Below are 18920 nucleotides of genomic sequence, written 5' to 3'. Positions count from 1 at the left end.
GATCTCTCGCGCAGCAGCGCAGGCTTTACGGTGGCTAAACTTACATCCAGGAAAACAGAAGACAGACAAAACAAACACGACGGCTGATCTGCAACGGCCTCAGAACACGCCGCGAGATCTGTACGGCTCACGACCTTTGCCCCCTTCAAAAAAGTTTGGAGGTTTTTCTTTAATCCATTTAGGAACTACACAGAGGAAGGAGAGGAAGTCTTTATTATGACATTACAATGTGCAAAGCATTTGAACTATCAACATAGCCCACAGCAAGACAAACACACAGAGATGGTAAAGAGTTCTGGTCTTTTATCAGAGATAAAAACGGAACAAATTTAAAAGGTTAATATGACGAGGCCCTCTAGGCTGACTGAAAATAAACTGTACATCGTTGAGTATACTCAGCTACTAAAGGGAAATTAGTGGAAACTAGGGCTGCATGTGCAGTACCTCCGAGACAAAAACCACAAACAACAGAAGAAAACACACACACGGTGCGTGAAAGGATGAGACTAATTATTGCGTGTAGGAATTTCAAAAACGAACCTATGTATAGCCAAAGTTATCTGCAGCATCTCAATCCCGACGACAAACACGTACGGCATGTTTTGGAAACTCCCTGTGAAATAAACAAAATGACCTTCACAGGATTTTACAACCCCACAGATAAGAATAATCACCGCAGGCATGCGTTGGCAAACAAAAATTTGTTTATTGTGTGTGCACGCCACTTAAGCTGCAACGAGTTATTCCGATGTTGTGTTCCTTCTCTTTTTCTATCAGCACAGACAGGGGCTAAAACCCATCGTGCACCCTCTGTACTCTCCACACAGATGTTCTTTTGCATCTGCACAATCTGTCTCTCCTCTGAGCAAAACCAACCCCCACACCCACTTCTATAAAAACCCACTGATGACACCTCAGGTCTGCTCATTGTTACTCCACCATCACGTCCTGTCTCATGTCTGCTTGATGTGACAGACGGGAATAAAGTGGGCCCTCATGGGGGCAAGTTTGTTTGTGTTTTGCACCATTGGTGATAAGTGCGCGTGCTCTGTGAGCTCTACAAAGGAATGATAAGCTAAAGAGGGCCATCCAGAGCAGATAGTGGAGAGGACAAAAGGACAGATGCACGGGAGATCTCTTTTATTTTATACTTTGTTTCTAGAGAGGTCCTGAAGCTGCAGATCAAAAGAGAAATGTTCCAATTTATTCCAGGTATTGGGACGAGGATGTTTGAGAATGGTATATGTTCTTCTATCATGAAGTATAACAGCTACTCTACTATGAACTGAGTACAGCAGCAGTGGACGGTGTAAAAGTTAGTTTGGGGAAATGAAACGCACCCAAAAATGAAAATTAACAGTTTTACTTGAGAGTATTTCATCCTTCAAAGACAGATTTATTAACTGCTGAATGACCTATGGTGCAAGGTGTGGAGCAGATGTAGGGATTTAGGTTTTGTGCTCACTTTTTGGCCTCGTCACAGCAGTGGGGGCTGCTGGATGACTCAGTCCAGGAAAACTCTCAGTATTCCTACATTAATGTTATTTTTTGTCCAACTCTTTCTCTCAGTGCCTCGGTTTGCCAAGCCAGAAAAGCTGCTATGTGACAGAGTGTTTCAAAGTTAATGTGACAGCCATCCTCCATTGCTCTCGGTGGTACGGACGCAGCTGGAAGTTTGCGCCGGAGACACGAGAAAACTGCAGGGAAACATGAAAAAGGTGTAAAGATCAGAGTGGAGATGAGTAAAGGAAACAGGGGGAGGAAGATGAGCCGCTCCTATTCATAGTGTTTTCACTCCCTTCATCCTCAACCCGTCTGCCATCACACTAGAATGAGGGTCTTATCTCTGAAAAGCACTTGAATACAACATGCCCACAGAGAGGGCCGACTGTGTGAAGACACACACACACCAGGATGAAAGCAGCCGTGCCAGGGAGTGGAAGCAGATTACAGGATAACAGATCAAACTGTGGGAGAACCATCTCGGCCTTTACAGCACTTTAAGAAACAACAGGCCAAACTCGAAGCCAACAGTGCCGAGCCATCAGTCACACTGCTCCTGCCACCTAATAAATCACACCGTGTGATCACTGCTTCAGGTCAACAGGGGTCACCTGACCCCGTGGGGACTCCAGCGGGGACTGCGGTGGACTCGGCCCTTATCTCAGCAGCGCATTACAAAGGAACACAAGCTCTCCTTCATACTCCTCCCTGCTGGCATTCACAAAGTTTTTCATCAACAGCCTTCCTGCACTCCCTCACACCCACGCTGTGAGAAACTGCTGATCGAAGAAGGGAAAAAAACTTCATGGCAAACTGCCTCAGAAACATTAGTGCCTCTAAAAACTAGGGCTGCAAAGCCCTGCTTCTTTAGTCCATGAACAACAAAGAAAACACCCATCAGAGTTTTCCTGTCTCTGTGCCGATATTAATACAATTATAGCTTAAACAAATTATCAATCTAGAGAAGAAGAAGTTAGAGAAGTCTTTAAAAGAAAGCCAAATTAGTAGGTATTAATATCTGAGAAGTCTGATCAGCGCATATTTGTTATTTTAACTTATAAATATGACCAAACTAGAATCAGAACTGCTCTTTAAAAAAAAAAAAAAAAAAGCAAAACAAATAAACAAACAAACAAACCTAGACTCAAATCTAGCACTAACTGAAACTTAAATTAATCAAATCTGTTATTGCAGCTTGCCTCATGCACATGTTTACTGACACTTTGAATGTCTACAAGACTGCGAGTCAAGTTCTGTGTTTTCAATGTAATACTTATTCTGACTTTTCTAAATCTGCACCTGCCACAAGCCATAACTACAAAAAATGCTTAAAAAAAAAACCTAAAACTAACACAGAAACAAAATATTTTCAAACAAACTGATACGAGCAAATCTACCATGAAAGCTAACTCAAACGAAACCAAATTAAAAACAGGAAGTAACAACGAAATAAAAAGAACCAATTTGAAAATACAAAACTATAAGAACTCTGGTGACAGCCAGGAAATGCTCCAGTGCTCCTGCAACCGTTTAGGAAGAAACAGGTTATTAGACAGGGTCAGGAAGAAAAAGAGGATTAGAGATGTATTTGAAAAACATAAAGATAAATGTGAATTGAAATGTGAATAAATGTGAAAAGTGAATTTAAAAAGCCAAAATACAGTACTCTGTACCTGTAGTTACTCTATAAGTAAGTAAAAGTTTATTTATGTAGCACATTTCACAGACGAATGCCACAAAGTGCTTCACAAATAAAGTAATAAAACAAAAGCAAAACACAATACAATCAGAAATGCATTGTAATAGAGCATTGCATTTAAGCCCTGGTCTAATTAAAAGTCCTTAGCTGCTTTTTAAAAGTCTCCTCAGAGTCCAAACTCTGTAGAAATAGAGGCAGTCTGTCCACAGTCTGGGTGCAACAGCATGGAAAGACGAGTTCTGCAGTGGGTGTGGAGGAACACTAAAAGGTTTTGATTCGATGACCTCAGCCTACGAGGTTATCGAATAATGCATCAGTTATGAAAAAAAATGTAAATGGGGAATGCTTGGTTATTTATAAACGTATTCAGTTCAAGCTTTCAGTTAATGGGCTAATCAGAACTTCAGAACAAATGCACATTAACGGGGCGACCGTGGCTCAGGGGGTTGGGAAGCGTATCTGTAACCGGAAGGTCGCCGGTTCGATCCCTGAGCTCTCTGTCCTGGTCGTTGTGTCCTTGGGCAAGACACTTTACCCTACCGCCTACTGGTGTTGGCCAGAGGGGCCGATGGCGCGATATGGCAGCCTCGCTTCTGTCAGTCTGCCCAAGGGCAGCTGTGGCTACAACTGTAGCTTTCCTCCACCAGTGTGTGAATGTGAGTGACTGAATAGTGGCATTGTAAAGTGCTTTGGGTGCCTTGAAAAGTGTTATATAAATCCATTATTATGCTGTAAACTTACTGCATTTTACATGTATTTAATCATTAATAAGTCAGATCCTACATCAGATAGTAAATCTGCAATGAGGCTCAGAGCTGTGTTGGGATTTGGGGGCACATGCACAGGCCACAATCCCAAATTACAGCCTTGTATACCAGCGCAGTCTGTTTAGGTGGTAACAGCATCACTCATCTGGACTGAATAAAATGATTCATTTCAATATTTCATGATATTGTTTGGCATTTTTTTAAATCACATCCAGTACTCATCACCAGGGTATTAATTATCATGAACGCAGCTTTGTTATTTCAGTAATTATAACATCATTGCGCCAGCGTAAACGTGATTTAGAGACAATTGGTAACATTTTGACAGTCGGGTGAAGATAAAGTTTCATTACCGAGTTCCAGACAGTCGCGAGGGAGAAGTCGCGCAGGGTCTATAAAAGACTTATGATATTAGGGGTCTTTTGTGACTTTCACAGCTAAATCAAGTACAGGTTAAGCCCTCAGCGGTCAGTGCGGTGTAATTTGTCAGAGCGGTCCCGGTCACAGCAGCTGTCTCGGCGTGCCGAGCTCCCCGCTCCAGAGATTTAACACTCCTCCTTCACAGGGAGCCGAGTGTTCTGACACATACGTACTGAGATAAAACATCTGGCTTGTCTAATAGGTCTCCCGTGTGAGTGTGTGCATGTTTCCAGTGCGCACCACTCACATACATTTTCAGTCTGTTTCTAGAATGAAAATGTGTGTAACTATGATCAGATCTCTCAAAACGCTTGATGCTCCAGTGAATAAGGATCAATGTGTCCTGCTGTCTTACATGAAGCCTGTGGGACTTCAAGATAAGGAAAGAGTGTGTCTGAAGAAAACAAGAGTGAAGACGGAGGGATTTAAATCCAGAGCGCTGCTGTCCTGAAGTAACACAGCGGTCAACCGCAACCGTCGACACCTCCTATGAGCTCTTACTCACGCTCTATTCTCTGCAAATTTATCATCTTTAATTGATTTATAAAAGTTCTTATTGAAGATTAAGCTCCGCCATCTGCTCACGATACATGAGGGCTAATTGTGCTGACTTAGTGGGCTGTTTCTGTTTTATCTACCGAGTGTTAAACTACTTAGGAAACCTATAAAAATCACAAGGGCAAAGCAGGTTTTAGAACTCATTATACGCCCATCTACATCAAACCACACAACAGACCACTATTAAAAAGTATTTCAGTTTAAGGTTTTATGTCAGCTTCAGTATTACACATGACATCACTGAGCGGTGAGATAACAAGACTTCACACAAGTGGAAAATTAAAGTCACTTTAAACTGTTTTTGCACTCAAGACCTCATCCCTGTTTCTGCAGAGTTATGAGGGTGATTCAGGGCTGATTTCATAACGGCAAAAGTTTAGTGATAAACTTTCTTTATGTGAACCGCCTGAGTCATGAAAACGAAAGCTCTGTGTCTCCAGGACCTTCGTGCAACCACTGAGATTTATGGTAAGCGCTGTACTGGTAGAATTGGTGCAACAGGTATATAGATTTCTAGGCAAACCCTTGAAGCAGAGGTGTCAAATATATGGCCTAAGCTCCAAACTGGCTGACTGGATGGGTTGGCAAAATGTGAAAATTACAAAGAAGTAAGGACTTTTCACAGCATTTAGTGCTTAAGAATGGATCACATCCCAACTGAGGAACCATCGTCATCATTTTTACTGCCAAAAACATCACCTGTGGCCTGCTTTACAAAATAAGTACAACACACCACAAAAAAAACTATAAATTAAGTGGTTTTTCATCCTAAATATATCAGTGGATTATTTGATATTTTATTCAATGTGGTTCCACTTTGTTTTTTAAAAAAAGGAAATTTTCTTTGAATTAACAGAACATGTCATCTTTTTATTCAGTTACATAAAGAACATCTTGGCCTAAAGTGAAAACACTGAGGGATATTTGTCAGTTTTAGAAACTGAATTCATGTAATGTGCACACTTTCATAAAGTACTTAAATTTCTTTACAATAACAAAAAGATTTTCTTTATAGGCTATCTGTAGTTTCAGCACCCCTGACTTAAAGGGTCTAAACTTAATAAACGAGTATGTTGCTTTCAAAGCCAAATATAAACTTTGTTTTGATCTGCCTCGATCTTTGTGGCTCTAACACAGCTACACACGACAGCTGGAAAAACGATTAACATGACCGTTTTCTAATTTGTCGCCACCGTGACTAACATTAAATACTAAAAGCTCAGAGTCAGACTGTTGTTATTGCCTATAAAAGCTGACTCTTGATAGTTTTTTCAACAATGTCACGCTTTTTCTGCTTTTGCTGCTGCAATAATTTAGAAGACATAAACATACATGTGAGTATTTTGGGCAATTCGAACAAACAATCCAGTCCTGCTACTTTCCCAGTGAGGACAGTCCCACGGGGTAAAATCACAAACATTTTCAAATATGGAAAAGGAATGGAGCGGCATTCGTGCAGTGTGTTTCTAATCTACCCTACAAGACACGTTCACCCTTTCGCCTTTTCGGACTTGCTATATCTCAAATACACAGAATACGGCTAATTAAGAATCAGCAATTAAACTCACAAGCATATCTTCTGGCAACTGTAACCCAAATCAATTTTACAGCAACTCGAGGGGTCACAGTCTAAAACCAGAAAGTATTTTTCGCTATGATCAACTTCCAGCACCAATATCACAGGATACATCGCAACTGAAACAGCAAAACTGCACTGATTTCCCATTATTCAGGTTCTCATGCTGTCAGTGTATACTGCTGTCCTGTTTCCACACTCACATTGTGAAGAACGGTGATGATGTACAATCATCTGACCTAACACTTCTCTTTTCTACAGTACAGAAAAACAGTGTGCAGTCTCTATCTAATGAAGGAATTGAATCCTATGCAATGAATCTAGTCCTCTGGGTGCTTATTTCTCATATCATTTTTGCATTCAATATTATGCAAAATCAGCACTTTTTATCACCCAACTTGTATTCGAACAGCGTTAGTCAAGATGCTGATGATTTCCCTGCATGGCACCTGACACTGATCTTTCAGCCGCTTCCACAGAGGAGGGCAGCTGCTTGCTGCTGACAGAAGCTGCCTCAGCCTTGACTAAGAACCTCTTGAAAAGCTCCAGCAAACTCAGCTGCGCTTTTGGAACAAATAGCGAATTGGCAGCAGCTCAGGCTAAGGTTGCTGCACTGTCAGGTGCAGCCAGAGGAAAGGAATTCCAGCTTGGCAAAAAAAACTGCTGCTCTGATGGATGAAAGATCCACAGCAATGTTTGTAATTCATCTCCCAGCGTGCCCTCTCCCATCCCCGAGCAGCCCGGGGAGTGTGTGAGGCCTCCATTGCAAATTACACATCCCCAGTGAAAGTATTAGTCTGATGTATCTCTGGCAGGTATCCACGCTGGCCGCAGATTTCAGCCTGACAGCGTAGATGAAGAGGAAACAGGGGAACAAAGGACTGTTAGTAACAAAGAGCGCACTCAATTCTTCCTGGATATCTCAGTCAATCATCCTCCTTAAGGTTGAGGCACTAGTTGGCTTTAATCATTCTTTTGATTTACTGATACTGTGGGACAGAAAGAGATACATTGTACTCCCAAAGCATGGCCAGCGAACTACATAAAGCTCTGAAGTGACTCAGAAACCTAAGACAGAGACTGAATGAGTATGTCAAGATATTTCCTATCACAGTTCCTATCACTGCCTTTTAAGGAACAACACATGCCATTATTCCACCGAAGAGCACAAACACTTCACCCCTCAATTCTCCATCCTTTCACCCCTTCGGCGTCCTTGTGGCTACCCGCCTGCACCCATGGGGTAGTGGTGTGTGGACTGTTAGAGGGTCAGACAGAGCATACAAAGACAAGTCATCCACAAATCTAATTTGATACTTTTTTGTATTTAGTTCAACAACATTATGAAAAGATAAATTACCTCAAAAGAACATTGTGGTTATAGAGAGCATGAATGTTGCTCATCGTGGTTAATGCTCGAGTCTGTTCTTTGTCCTTTTAACAGCACCACAAACAGGCCTTTCCACTTAAGAAAAACTCTCTTTTCCCTCTTCTCCCAATGTCCATTATAATAGCTTTCCTTCATCTGGCTTAAAAGAACAGTGCCATCCCATTTCTTTGCAAGTCTCAACAAGAGAGGAAGAAAAACACATCCTCTTTTCCGTTCTCTCTCTTGCTGCTTTTTCCTACCTGGCAGCACTCGGGGAAACGTGTCCCACTGGAGCTATGCCATCCTTTCACCAGTAAAGTCATTCTCATTTTACACACTCATCTCTTTCTTCATGATAGAGCGAGGGAATAGATTATCCCCCACCACCACTTCCACTGCCACCATCATGAGCGAGGCCAGTTCAGAGGGAGGGGGTCAGAGCTGAGCTCAGACTTTCAGGACAAACTGTAATTCTCCACTTTGTCTTGGGGTCGAGGACCCATCTGGCTGCAGATTTAGTAACACCGCTTCAATGGAGCTCTGTTTACTTGAGTAGCTCGGTTTACACAGGCAAAGTGAAGGGTTCATATAAAAAGCATTAACTGAGAATAATCCTTTTGGTCTTTTGTAAATACGATGTAATAGTGGGGGATGTCCAAAGAGGGTAACCACTCTGAAAAGGCTCAGAGCGGCCAATCTGTGTACTGGAAGTGGCTCGGTACCAGATCCTTTGAACTAGACAGCCATGGTGTCTGATATCTGATAGCACACAATTTCAGATAGGAACTGAAAGAAGTATCCAGACAATGTATACAAATGAAAAACACACACAGAAACACAATGAGCATCCAAAGAGTGTTCACAGCAGCACTAAACCTTTACTGTTCTCTCTTATTTTCGTAGTTGTATAACGCGTAAAATGAGAAGCATATGCCATTTGCTAGACATTTTTATCCAAACTACATTATGACCTCAGGCATATTTCAGTATTTGTGGCCCCTGTGAGGCGTGAACCTGAAAGCCAGATTTATAGAGGGGTTACACAGTAAAGCGACAGCCTATGAACACAGAATATAAAGAAACATGTAACATATATACTGCACAAAATGAGCGGCAGCTAATAATTGTTTCCATGACTGATTCATCTGGGACTTAATTAATTACGTACGCTATAAAACCTTAAAATATAGTGAAAATATTTGATCGTGTGCTTGTTACAATTTTCCTCCTTCTTTTCCGAGCAATAAAAGCAAAAATGTTGGATTTATTGCCACCAGGAAAGATGAAACCGTTTTCTACTTTCAGGAACAAGCAGGCCGTTTTAATGCAGCCTACACCTTTGGCTGCACCCTGACCTCAAGAACTGAATCTAATTCTGCTTTCACACTTTCTGTTCTTGAAAACAGTTTGTCCATCCAAGTAGGGAAGTAAAGCATGTGTTTTAAAAGGCATGCAGCTTGTTGTAGGTCAGAAGTTCGTGTAAACAGCTTGTTTGTGTGTTGTGTGTTCCTCCCAACAGGTCTACAGATCTTTTAAAGCTCTAAAGATGATGAGGAAAAGATATTTCCCCACTCAAACAGTGCCCTGACCCCAGTGGTGAGGACAGTACATGCTGCGGCCTGTGTGATATCCCAGAAAACAGGGTCGTGTTCTCTGAGATATAGCAGTACCGTACCACTGGGTATTGTACACGGAAACAATAAACAGCACCATGACTATGATCTCACAGATCTATACTTATGTAACTTTGTTTATGCAAACACACATTGCAAAAACTGAACTTTGTCTAGTGAGTCAGGCATATCCGACCATAGACTGTACACAAAGATGGATGTCATTGATATTTTGGCTGTTGCCACTGGAATTTCTTGCAAGGGACAGACCTGACTGAAACGCAGTTTACAGCTGTGAACATTCAAGGAGTGGAGACTGAGACTGAGATTGTATTAGTCTGCAGATACCTGGGTGTCCATCTCAATAACCAGCTAGACCGGCCACAAATACAGATGTGGGATCAATAAAGTCTTTTCTCATCTGGATCCGACTTCTCTGAAATGAAAAAAAATGAGCGCTCAAACAATAGCGCCTTTCCTGGAGCATACCCTGCTGTATCATCCTTTTTTACTCCAATGAGGACCATAAGTTACAAAATATCATCATGTTGTATTTAACAAAACCTAAAAATAACACCTGTTCTTCTAGACATCTGTACCACCTCATCACTGACATCCTTTTCATGCAGTGGTAGGAAGCTACTGAAAGCTACAAAAAAAACAAGATCATCCATAGCAATGATAACATAAACCGAAGTGACAAAAGGCTCAGCGGTCTTCTTTTCTGAAACACACACCTACGTCGCAAAGCCTCTGCTTGCTTTGCTATAATTAAAGTACAATGTACCACACATGTAGTGAAGCTTAAAGTGAATGTTAAATCATATATCCATTTTTAAATCCACATTAACACAGACTACTGTTACAGTTAAATCGTGGTTACGGTTATTTCCCAGTAATTTGATGACTGTCGGGTCTGGCTGCCAGCCAAGCTGTCTCCACAAAACTGACTGGGCGGGGTCTCCCGGGGCCACAGCCGATCACCATCAGGTGACATGGAGCCCTTTAGGAAGAAAACATGGAGGGCAGCCAAGAGAAATAAAAGGGCCATGACATCATCGTATTTCCTTTGTCCTACAGTCAGCGAATGTAGGCGAATGAGCTTAATCTAGCACAGCAGCAGTGATTTACAGCCCCATCATCCCATCCGTCATAAGGCACACATGCAACTGATATACAGAATGTATGTCTGCGGAAACAGATTGAGACAGTCAGCGTGTGTCTGTCCCAAATATATTCAGTGACTCAGTAAGTGCAGCTGTTTTTTATGGGTTTTTTGTTTGTTTTCATGTTTGTTTGACCAGCACTTGACCACGTTAATTTTTAGTGGACGTCACGCGCCTGTCTGCACATACGAGCCTCGAAATGTGTCTGAGCTGGAGAGAGCAGGTGGTTTTGATGCCCGTCTGCATGTGTGCAAGGCGTGAGTGTGTGTATGCTGCCAGGCCCTGGCTGCGAGCTCAGCGTGAGCGAGTCAGAGAGCCATAAACACCTGAGGAAGCAGGAACACACAGGCATCCTCTCTCAACTGTATTTATGGTCCCAATTGAGACGGGGGAGAGGGGGAGGGTCATTATGTGCAGCGCCGCTCTGCTCGTGGCAGGGGTCCAACGAAAACACCGGGGCTGTTAAAGCCCCCCTGGATGAGTCCCAGGGGGCAGTGGTGCGGACGGTATGCAGGCCTGGGTTTAAAGGTTCGGGGATACGTCCTGTTGTTAATGAGATCACCCTGCTGGGCCTCTCTGGCTCTGAGCCCCCAGCATCAGTGCCACAACTTCTTACGCTAGCCACAAAAATAGGACTAAATATACTTCCTAAACAAAGTGCACCCAGGAGGTCAATAAGGTAGGTGTGGTCAATTGAACAAGGAGAAGGTCAGCGTAGATTTTCATTCTTTTTACTGAACAAAATATGCAGCTGACTGTAGAGGAGGTGTGGCCTCTTTACAAAACAATACAAAGTGACATGCTCTAAAGTTTAGACAGACCTGTGAATGCATGACTTATGGAAACTTTGCTGCAAGGGACAACTATAGGTTTAGTACACTGTATGTAAAGTAAGTTTATCTTAAAAAGCACACATCTTTAAACAAAGGCGATTCAGGGTGCTTCACAATATAACAACATTAAAGCCACAGTTTTGCCTTTAAACTCATCCACCTATCCATTTTCCTCATCACTTATCCAGCTTAGGGTTGCAGGGGGGAGTGAAGCGTATCCCAGCTTTCGTAGGGCGAGAGGCTGGGCACAGACTGGATGGATGGCCAGCTCATCACTGCTACATTAAATATGAGCCTGTAGCCTTTAGAGCTGCATATTTGTTCGTGGTTACTCATCCAGGTTTGGATATGTGTGCCTTCTTCAGAATATAATGGATGGCACGTGACCTGCGCTGTAAAGACAGCTTGCCAGCCATCTATAGTTTCACCTTTACATGTCTGATATTTGATATCTAGAGGCAAGTTCTGTAATCCTCTACCTTTTCCTCTCATAACCAGTGAAGTGAGGTAATTTCTTTTTGGTCAAGATGCCTGGCTCCTCGAGGAGAATGCCTGCTCCTCTGTCAGGTCTGACCTCTGAAAGCCAACCAGGCATGTCTCTAATTAGAACAACTGCTGGTGCAGTTCATCCAAACCTCGTCTCTCTCCTCGTCTTCAGTCCAGGACTAATCACAGCCATCAGCACCACTCTTCTCATCCTCACTGAGCACCGTATCAACCACCATGAGCAAATGGAAATATACGCAGCGACCAGCTCAGAGCAGCGCTCAAAAGTCAGACGGGGGCAATGGCTTTTAAATCCTACGTGTTATTCAAGTGTGCAGCGTTTAGTGGCTACGAAACTGAGCCCGTACCAGAAGGGTTGGAGGGCAAGAGGCCATAAATGATGTCACCGCGGAGGATCTAAGTGATGTGGTGATCTGTTTGTGGTTTAGCAGTCGTGGGAGTGGGAGAATGTTTGGAGGTCTGCACCACAACACTCGAGGTTTTCTTATGTGGCGGTGTTGTAAATGTTTATGAATTTATAACGGTGACAAATGAGGAGCTAGATTATAAGGACTACTGGGAGTGTACGGAAACCGCAGACTGATGCAGCATAAAATACGAATACATCACTTAAAAGCGACTTTTTTATGCCGTGCTTTTATGTTCCTGTGGTCTGGATATCGCTATGCAGGGAGATGAGAGAAGAGCGAGGGGGAGACAAACTGGGTTTTACAGGTTTTACTGAGCGCAGCAAGAAAATGAAAGCGCCAAGTTGTGTGACTAATTTATTGTTGACATTTTCTTGCTCCTGCTTCTTAAACATGAAGGGTTTTTGTTTTCCTTATATAAAAATTAATCAAATATCTGTGGGATAGGTGTTCGGTCACAGAGCAAACGTAATTAAAAACATCATCTTAAGCCTCTTTGATTGATTTCTGACTGTTTCGTTAATGAATTGGTTAATGTAATAATGTTCCTTTAAGATAATAATTACCCATATTATCCATATTTGAGCACCCATACTCAAAATCACCTTATCCCCTTTCACTCTGGAGGCCCTGTTACTGTGATCTGTTATTAAAACTTGACCTGTTTCCATTTTTTAAGCTCACCACATAAAAGGAGCGAATTTCTGGTGCATCACATTTGTTAAGAGTTTCACATTTTTATAATAGGTCTGGTAAAGATTAATGTTTACTGAGTCATACAAAGAGACTCTCAGCATGTAAAAACTCTCCCGAGACACCAACATTGTTTATTCTTGGCCTCACATTTCTGACTGTGGGTGTTTCTTCACTTCAGGGAGACGTTTTAAAAATATATTGCTTAGGGGCTTACAGAGTTAAAAAGATGGACTTTTTTTTATCATAACTTGCAGGCATATTATAAAAAATGGCTTGGAACGCAGATGCCTTGCAAAATCTGCCAGGAAATTAATGAATATAACCCCTAACAGAGAAACTAAAAGCAATATCTGGCAAATACGAAGCTGAATAAAAAGGGACGTCAAATATTCAGGATTTTATGCATTAGTTTACAGATGATTTAAAGCAAGTCCATAACAGTCAGTGAGGGTATCAGCTTTGAGCGTGCTGCAGGCAGCAGTTGGGGCCCTGAACTCATCACAGCTGTATGGAACCAGCAGTATCCCGAGCGTACCTGCTCCATCAATGCTGCCATTGTCTAAGCGCCGACATCAAACGTTTCATTACCTCCTCAGAGCCTACCTAAGCACAGTAGCACAGTGTTATACAGTACCTACATAATTCCACTCTATACCTGCAAGCTGAGAGATGGAGATATGTTGAAGGACGGGGTGGGGGTGTGTGGGGGGGGTGGCAGACGGGGTTAATGCAGCTTTAATCACATCAGTCGCCAAGAGGATCAGAGATGGAGGCAGAGCCTACACCTCTGCTAGTGAAGAGGATTTAAAAAGGGCAGGATTTTAAAGTTTGGGGAGTTTTTTTCTACACGAGAAAAGCTCTGCTTCCAGTTCACTTGGTCTTATCTCAGCCACGCAAGGAAGAGAGCGTCGTTCTTCTCTCCGCTGCTGACTGTGCGACGCGTCAGGCTGTAAAGTGCCTGCATGTTTGTGGGCCACTCAGTCAGCACAGCGGTCCACTCACACTACCAGGTGAAGGGAAATGCCTCCGCTTTATTGGCGACAGAGGAACATCACAGCTGCTGAGACTTGTGTGTGTGTCTAGTTTGATGCCTTAAAAGTTTTTTTTTCTTTGCACTGCTGACTCGGCCCACTTTATTTATTTCAGACTGCAGGAAAAACTGTTTTCAATGTACTCCTGAGGGAAGTCTTGGGAAACAATAAATAAATCAGTAAGCAGAAGAGGCATTTCCAGTTCAGGAGCCAGAAACATAAAACTTAACTCAGATTCAAGGCTAAGTAAGTATGAAAGATTCAGTGCAAAAGCTGTGCATCTGCATTTCTTGAAGTTCACTGCCATCTTTCTTTTTTTTAGACTTACCAACAGACACGGGTCGTTAATGCAGCATAAAGTATTAAAATCAAACATGGTTCTTCATGCAGACGGGCTTTCACACAGATAAAACACTTAGATGATTAATATAATGCACAATAAATCCACCTAAAATAATATCCTGCCATTGTGTGCTTGTCTTTTTCGCCTTGTATCGAAACTTTTTTGTACGCAGAGGAAAAAAAAACAACAAGAGCATAGGAATTTATAATTATAATTCTCATGACTATTATTGTTACAGCCTGAAAGCATTTTGTTGTACTGTGTGTGTCTGTGTGTGTGTTCTGAGGGTGGTTTTCATGGGACATTTAAAAAATAATGCTGTAATAATATTATCAAAATTATCAGTGCATATTGCAGTTTAACTACCGAACCCCGCAACTGATTTAACTATAATTTTCTGGATTTTTTTCCCCACAAACCTTGAGCAAATACCAGCACACCGTTACATAAGGAGAAGACAGCATGGAAGGAAAGACAGGCCGGACGTGAGGAAAGAAAAAAGACCTTCCTACTCTGTTTGGTTTTGTTATTTAAGTTGGCTGATTGGTCATTTTTGCAGGTATATATGTGTTTGCTTAAAAGGTATACATGCTCATTAATCAGCAGAAAAATAACTGTAAATGAGCCATACTTGTGGGCTAATTTACATCTGGCCAGTTCTTAAAACAGCAACCAAAGAGTTGTTACTATTAATCACATACAGATAATACAAAGCAAGCTAATGATTGTGTTTTTCTTTCTACTTAATCACTTTTATGATAATTCCTCAGAGCCGAGCAGTGTCGGCTGAAAGGGGCTGGATGCCGAATCTCTTCTGGAAGCCTCAGCCCAGTTTGCTTAATGTCAGCTGCTTCCAATTTATGCTCAGCACTTGTGTGCTGGTCATTTACATAACAGCGAATATCAGCTGCTGTGGCCTTTTCTGCACGTTGACTGCAGCCTGCCTCGCTACATTCAAGTGATTCATGCGTCTTCGTAGATCTCATCTGCTGAGTGCATAAACGCTGATGCGGGGGTGACTGACATCAAGTCTGGGATTTTTCTTTTTTTTGTGAATGAACTGGAGCAAGTAAAGGATAACATGTGTAACACCTGCTAAGGCAAACGCAGGGGATCTCTGCTTGATATGACTTTGATAGCGCTCCACTGTGTGGTCTAGCAGGAGTGGGAGTGTGTGGGGTGATAGTGCTGGTGGTGGGGGGGCCTTTTGGTCACCTGCTCTTGCTCAGCCTCCTCCCCTCTGACCTCAGGCTGAAGTCCCTACACTCACAGCTCCAAAAAGCCTGCTGCCATTAAAGCTGCTAATCACAGCAAACAGCTGCATAGAAATCCTCAACGCCTCGCTCTCCCACCCACACGTTGACTCTGGCAGGCAGATAGACGCATACACCGGCGTCCACGCACTCCCACTCTTCCTCTGCTAATGGCAAGCTGCAGCCGACTGATGTTTAAAGCACGGGGTTTAGCGTGCGGGCTTGTGATAAGCCGCCCTGAGCTGTGAAAACACAGATTACATTTCTATGGCTTATTACAAGACAGCGGGCTTCTGCCTCCCAGCCACCTCATAATTGCAACCCAAAAACCACAGCCTCCGCTTGGCTGTGAGATACTGTTTGATGGGGACCCCCGTGGCAGAGCTTTGACAGCCGTGCTAATTCAAGTCTACATTCCCCCATATGCTGTGCTCCTCAGCGGCCTCCCCCCTGCGATAAGCCACAGCTATTTTTCTTTTAAGGCCTTTCCTCAATAAATCAAATCAGGGTCAGTATATCAACGCCTGTCTCTTAGTGTCATTTCCACACTTTTCAGGCTCCATCAAAATTAGCAGATCGAGGCCAAAAGCTCAAAATGTCAATGAATTTTACATCCGTGGCTCCTGAGCGCACAGTCACCCCTCGTGGTATCAGTGCAACACTAGCATTTCAGATAATTATTACATTAGAGCCAGAGCTAATGTAATAATATTACTTTTGAGGGGTAAATTTGATATTCTAATACCACATAATTGCCTCTAAATTGGGTATAATTTTGATATTTGTGCTTGATGTAGCATATGTTGGGATATCCCAACTAAAAACAAGCATTTACTTACTTGGAATGCCAAAGCCAACCAGGCATACATTAAATCCCCGTTTCTGGCAGCCTATGAAAGTGCCTACATCTGTAAATACTTAGTCTTCTTTTTCTTTTTTCTTTCTCAGACTCAATCAGAGATAAAGACCATTGTGTTCCAGACCAAGAAGTAAGACAATATCTCCCAAACCTCACAGAAAACAATTAGGACCCAGTAATTACACCATTGGACCGGTATTCAAGCCAAGTCCTGAGGTTGGGGTGTGGAAGGAAGAAAAAGACAGCAAATGTGAAAGGTGCCTGTCTAATGCAGTGTTATCTTACCCTGCCTGGACTCTGATGGGGTACGTTTGTGTGTCCGTATGGGTGTGATGTAATGCTTTGCTTTTGGAGCCTCCTAATGCGACATGCCAAAAATCCTCATAAGCCTGCTTATGACTCGATGACAGCATGCATGATCTCTTCCCTTAATGAACTCTCATTTATTTGCGCCTGTAGATTTGAACACGCAAAGCCCAAAACTTAATTCGTTATCTTCACTACGGACCAAGCCGTTGATTTATACATGTTGACCTATCAGCTGGCAGGCCAAGGGGTGAGAACAGAGGAACACAAGAGAAAACAACTCTCTCATCCCTATTTAAAGCACAATCATATCGGTCACATTCCTATCAGTGTTTTTTGTACTTTCCTGCATCTCAACCTAAACGTAGCCCCAGCCCCAGAGTCTTTTTGCTTTGGACATTGTTGAGATCTGCAGAAATGCAGACCGTCCTTGGGAGTCAGACATGGCTAGAGGCTTTTTGGGGTGGCCTGGTGGGAAAAGCAGGTTAAAAGCAGGGCAGTAAATGAGCGGATCACACACATTTTCCACAGTCTGTGAAAAGCAGACAAGCAGAGGAGTAAGAGTGATGTATAGCAAATAATAAAATTCCAAAAGTGATCCTTAAAGGTATATACATCCTGGTTGCTCTTTATGCGACTCAAATAAGATCAAAAGTAGTATGTTTGTTTAGAGTTGTTTTTTTAAAGCCTGAGTCTTTCAACTCAGTCCAACTAAAAGTTAAAAAGTGCTCACAGCCATCTGGAAACAGCCGCACGCAGGTATTAACAGCCTGGATTTGAAACGTGCACCTACTGAATTATTAGTGCAGCTTTAACTTCACTTGGCAACACTGTGGCAACAGCTTTAAGCACAATCCGGTCACCAGCTTTGCCCGTGTGGCAGGCTTGCATTTCTCCTTAGAGCGGGCGGACGAGGCAGACGGCAGCGGGGTATCAGGTTCTGTGCTGGCAAGGGGTTCTGCTCACGCGGCAAGAGCAGAACAAAGCACTGGTGGCCCTGGATAGGATCCATGGTGCCGGAGAGTAAAGGCCCTGTGAATGGGACCTGTCACTTCCACTCAGCGCCGCCTGTGATCTGAGCCACCCGGAACGAGGCTCAGATAAGTGGCTAATCCCGACATCCCCGTCGGCTCGACAGCCCCCTACTGCCATGACAACCGGAGGGGAATCTCCTCCAGCAACAACTTAATTGGATAATTTCCTCCCCGTTTCACTGTGTGTTCCTCTGCCTTTGTTGGGTAAAGTCTGCGTTGTCTGACTGTGAATGTGTTTTTTGACTTTGACAGTAGGGAGGGTGTGAAACAAGTGTGATATCCAAGGTGGGATGGTGTGTGCAAGTGCAAGCAAGCAGTCGAAGCCACACTACAGCAGACTAGAGGCCACTTGAAGGTCTGAAAGCACCTGGGAGCAGTCATTAGTTACTACAGTTACTACAACAAATGCATTACCTATTAACTCCCTGTAGAAAATAATTTTCTGCCTACTTCTTAAATTACTTCAACATTATATTACACAGTTATTGTCATGTAATTAATAAAGTAACATTACAGCCCGCTTATACCCCATATCTGCACAAATTCCTCTCCTAATGAGAAAAACATAAACTAGAGCCGGCCGTTTACCATCGCGATGTTCCTTTACTAATCTATGCTCCTCAAAAGAAGACTGCCACTGCTTTGTTTCCCATCTGAACTGAGGTCAAGTGTGTTGTTTTCTGACTTCTGAATGGAGGAACTGTAATGCATTACAACACTGTTGCATACTGTGATCACCAAATTACTTCAAGTGGGAATACTAGCCATTTACTGAGTAAATAAATTAAACAGATTATTTTAAACCCACTTTATTGGACAAGATCAAGTGTTTACCATAATCAGTCTGAAAAAAATCATTTTTTCTGTTCACTGAGTTTCAGGTAGAAATTCTCCTTTTTTGTCTCAAAGTATAAGAGAGAAAAACAGCCTCTATTTTCGGCACTACAAAAGGCCATCGCATTAACCCTTTGTGCTGCACG

General features: G+C 42.7%; 1 protein-coding gene across 2 annotated transcripts in view; it reads right to left on the bottom strand.

Annotated features, from left to right (window-relative positions):
* emid1 (EMI domain containing 1) overlaps positions 1-18920 on the bottom strand; it is a 55915-nt gene that overhangs the window by 29026 nt on the left and 7969 nt on the right. The gene's annotated exons all lie outside the window — the stretch shown is intronic.

The sequence above is a fragment of the Copadichromis virginalis genome, linkage group LG12, assembly GCF_057382275.1.
Source record: "Copadichromis virginalis isolate Kocher_CV1m ecotype Utaka linkage group LG12, C_Virginalis_male_GT1.1, whole genome shotgun sequence".
In the NCBI taxonomy this organism is placed as follows: Eukaryota; Metazoa; Chordata; class Actinopteri; order Cichliformes; family Cichlidae; genus Copadichromis; species Copadichromis virginalis.
Note: the sequence above shows the minus strand (reverse complement) of the source record. Positions and strands in the feature narration are given on the sequence as shown.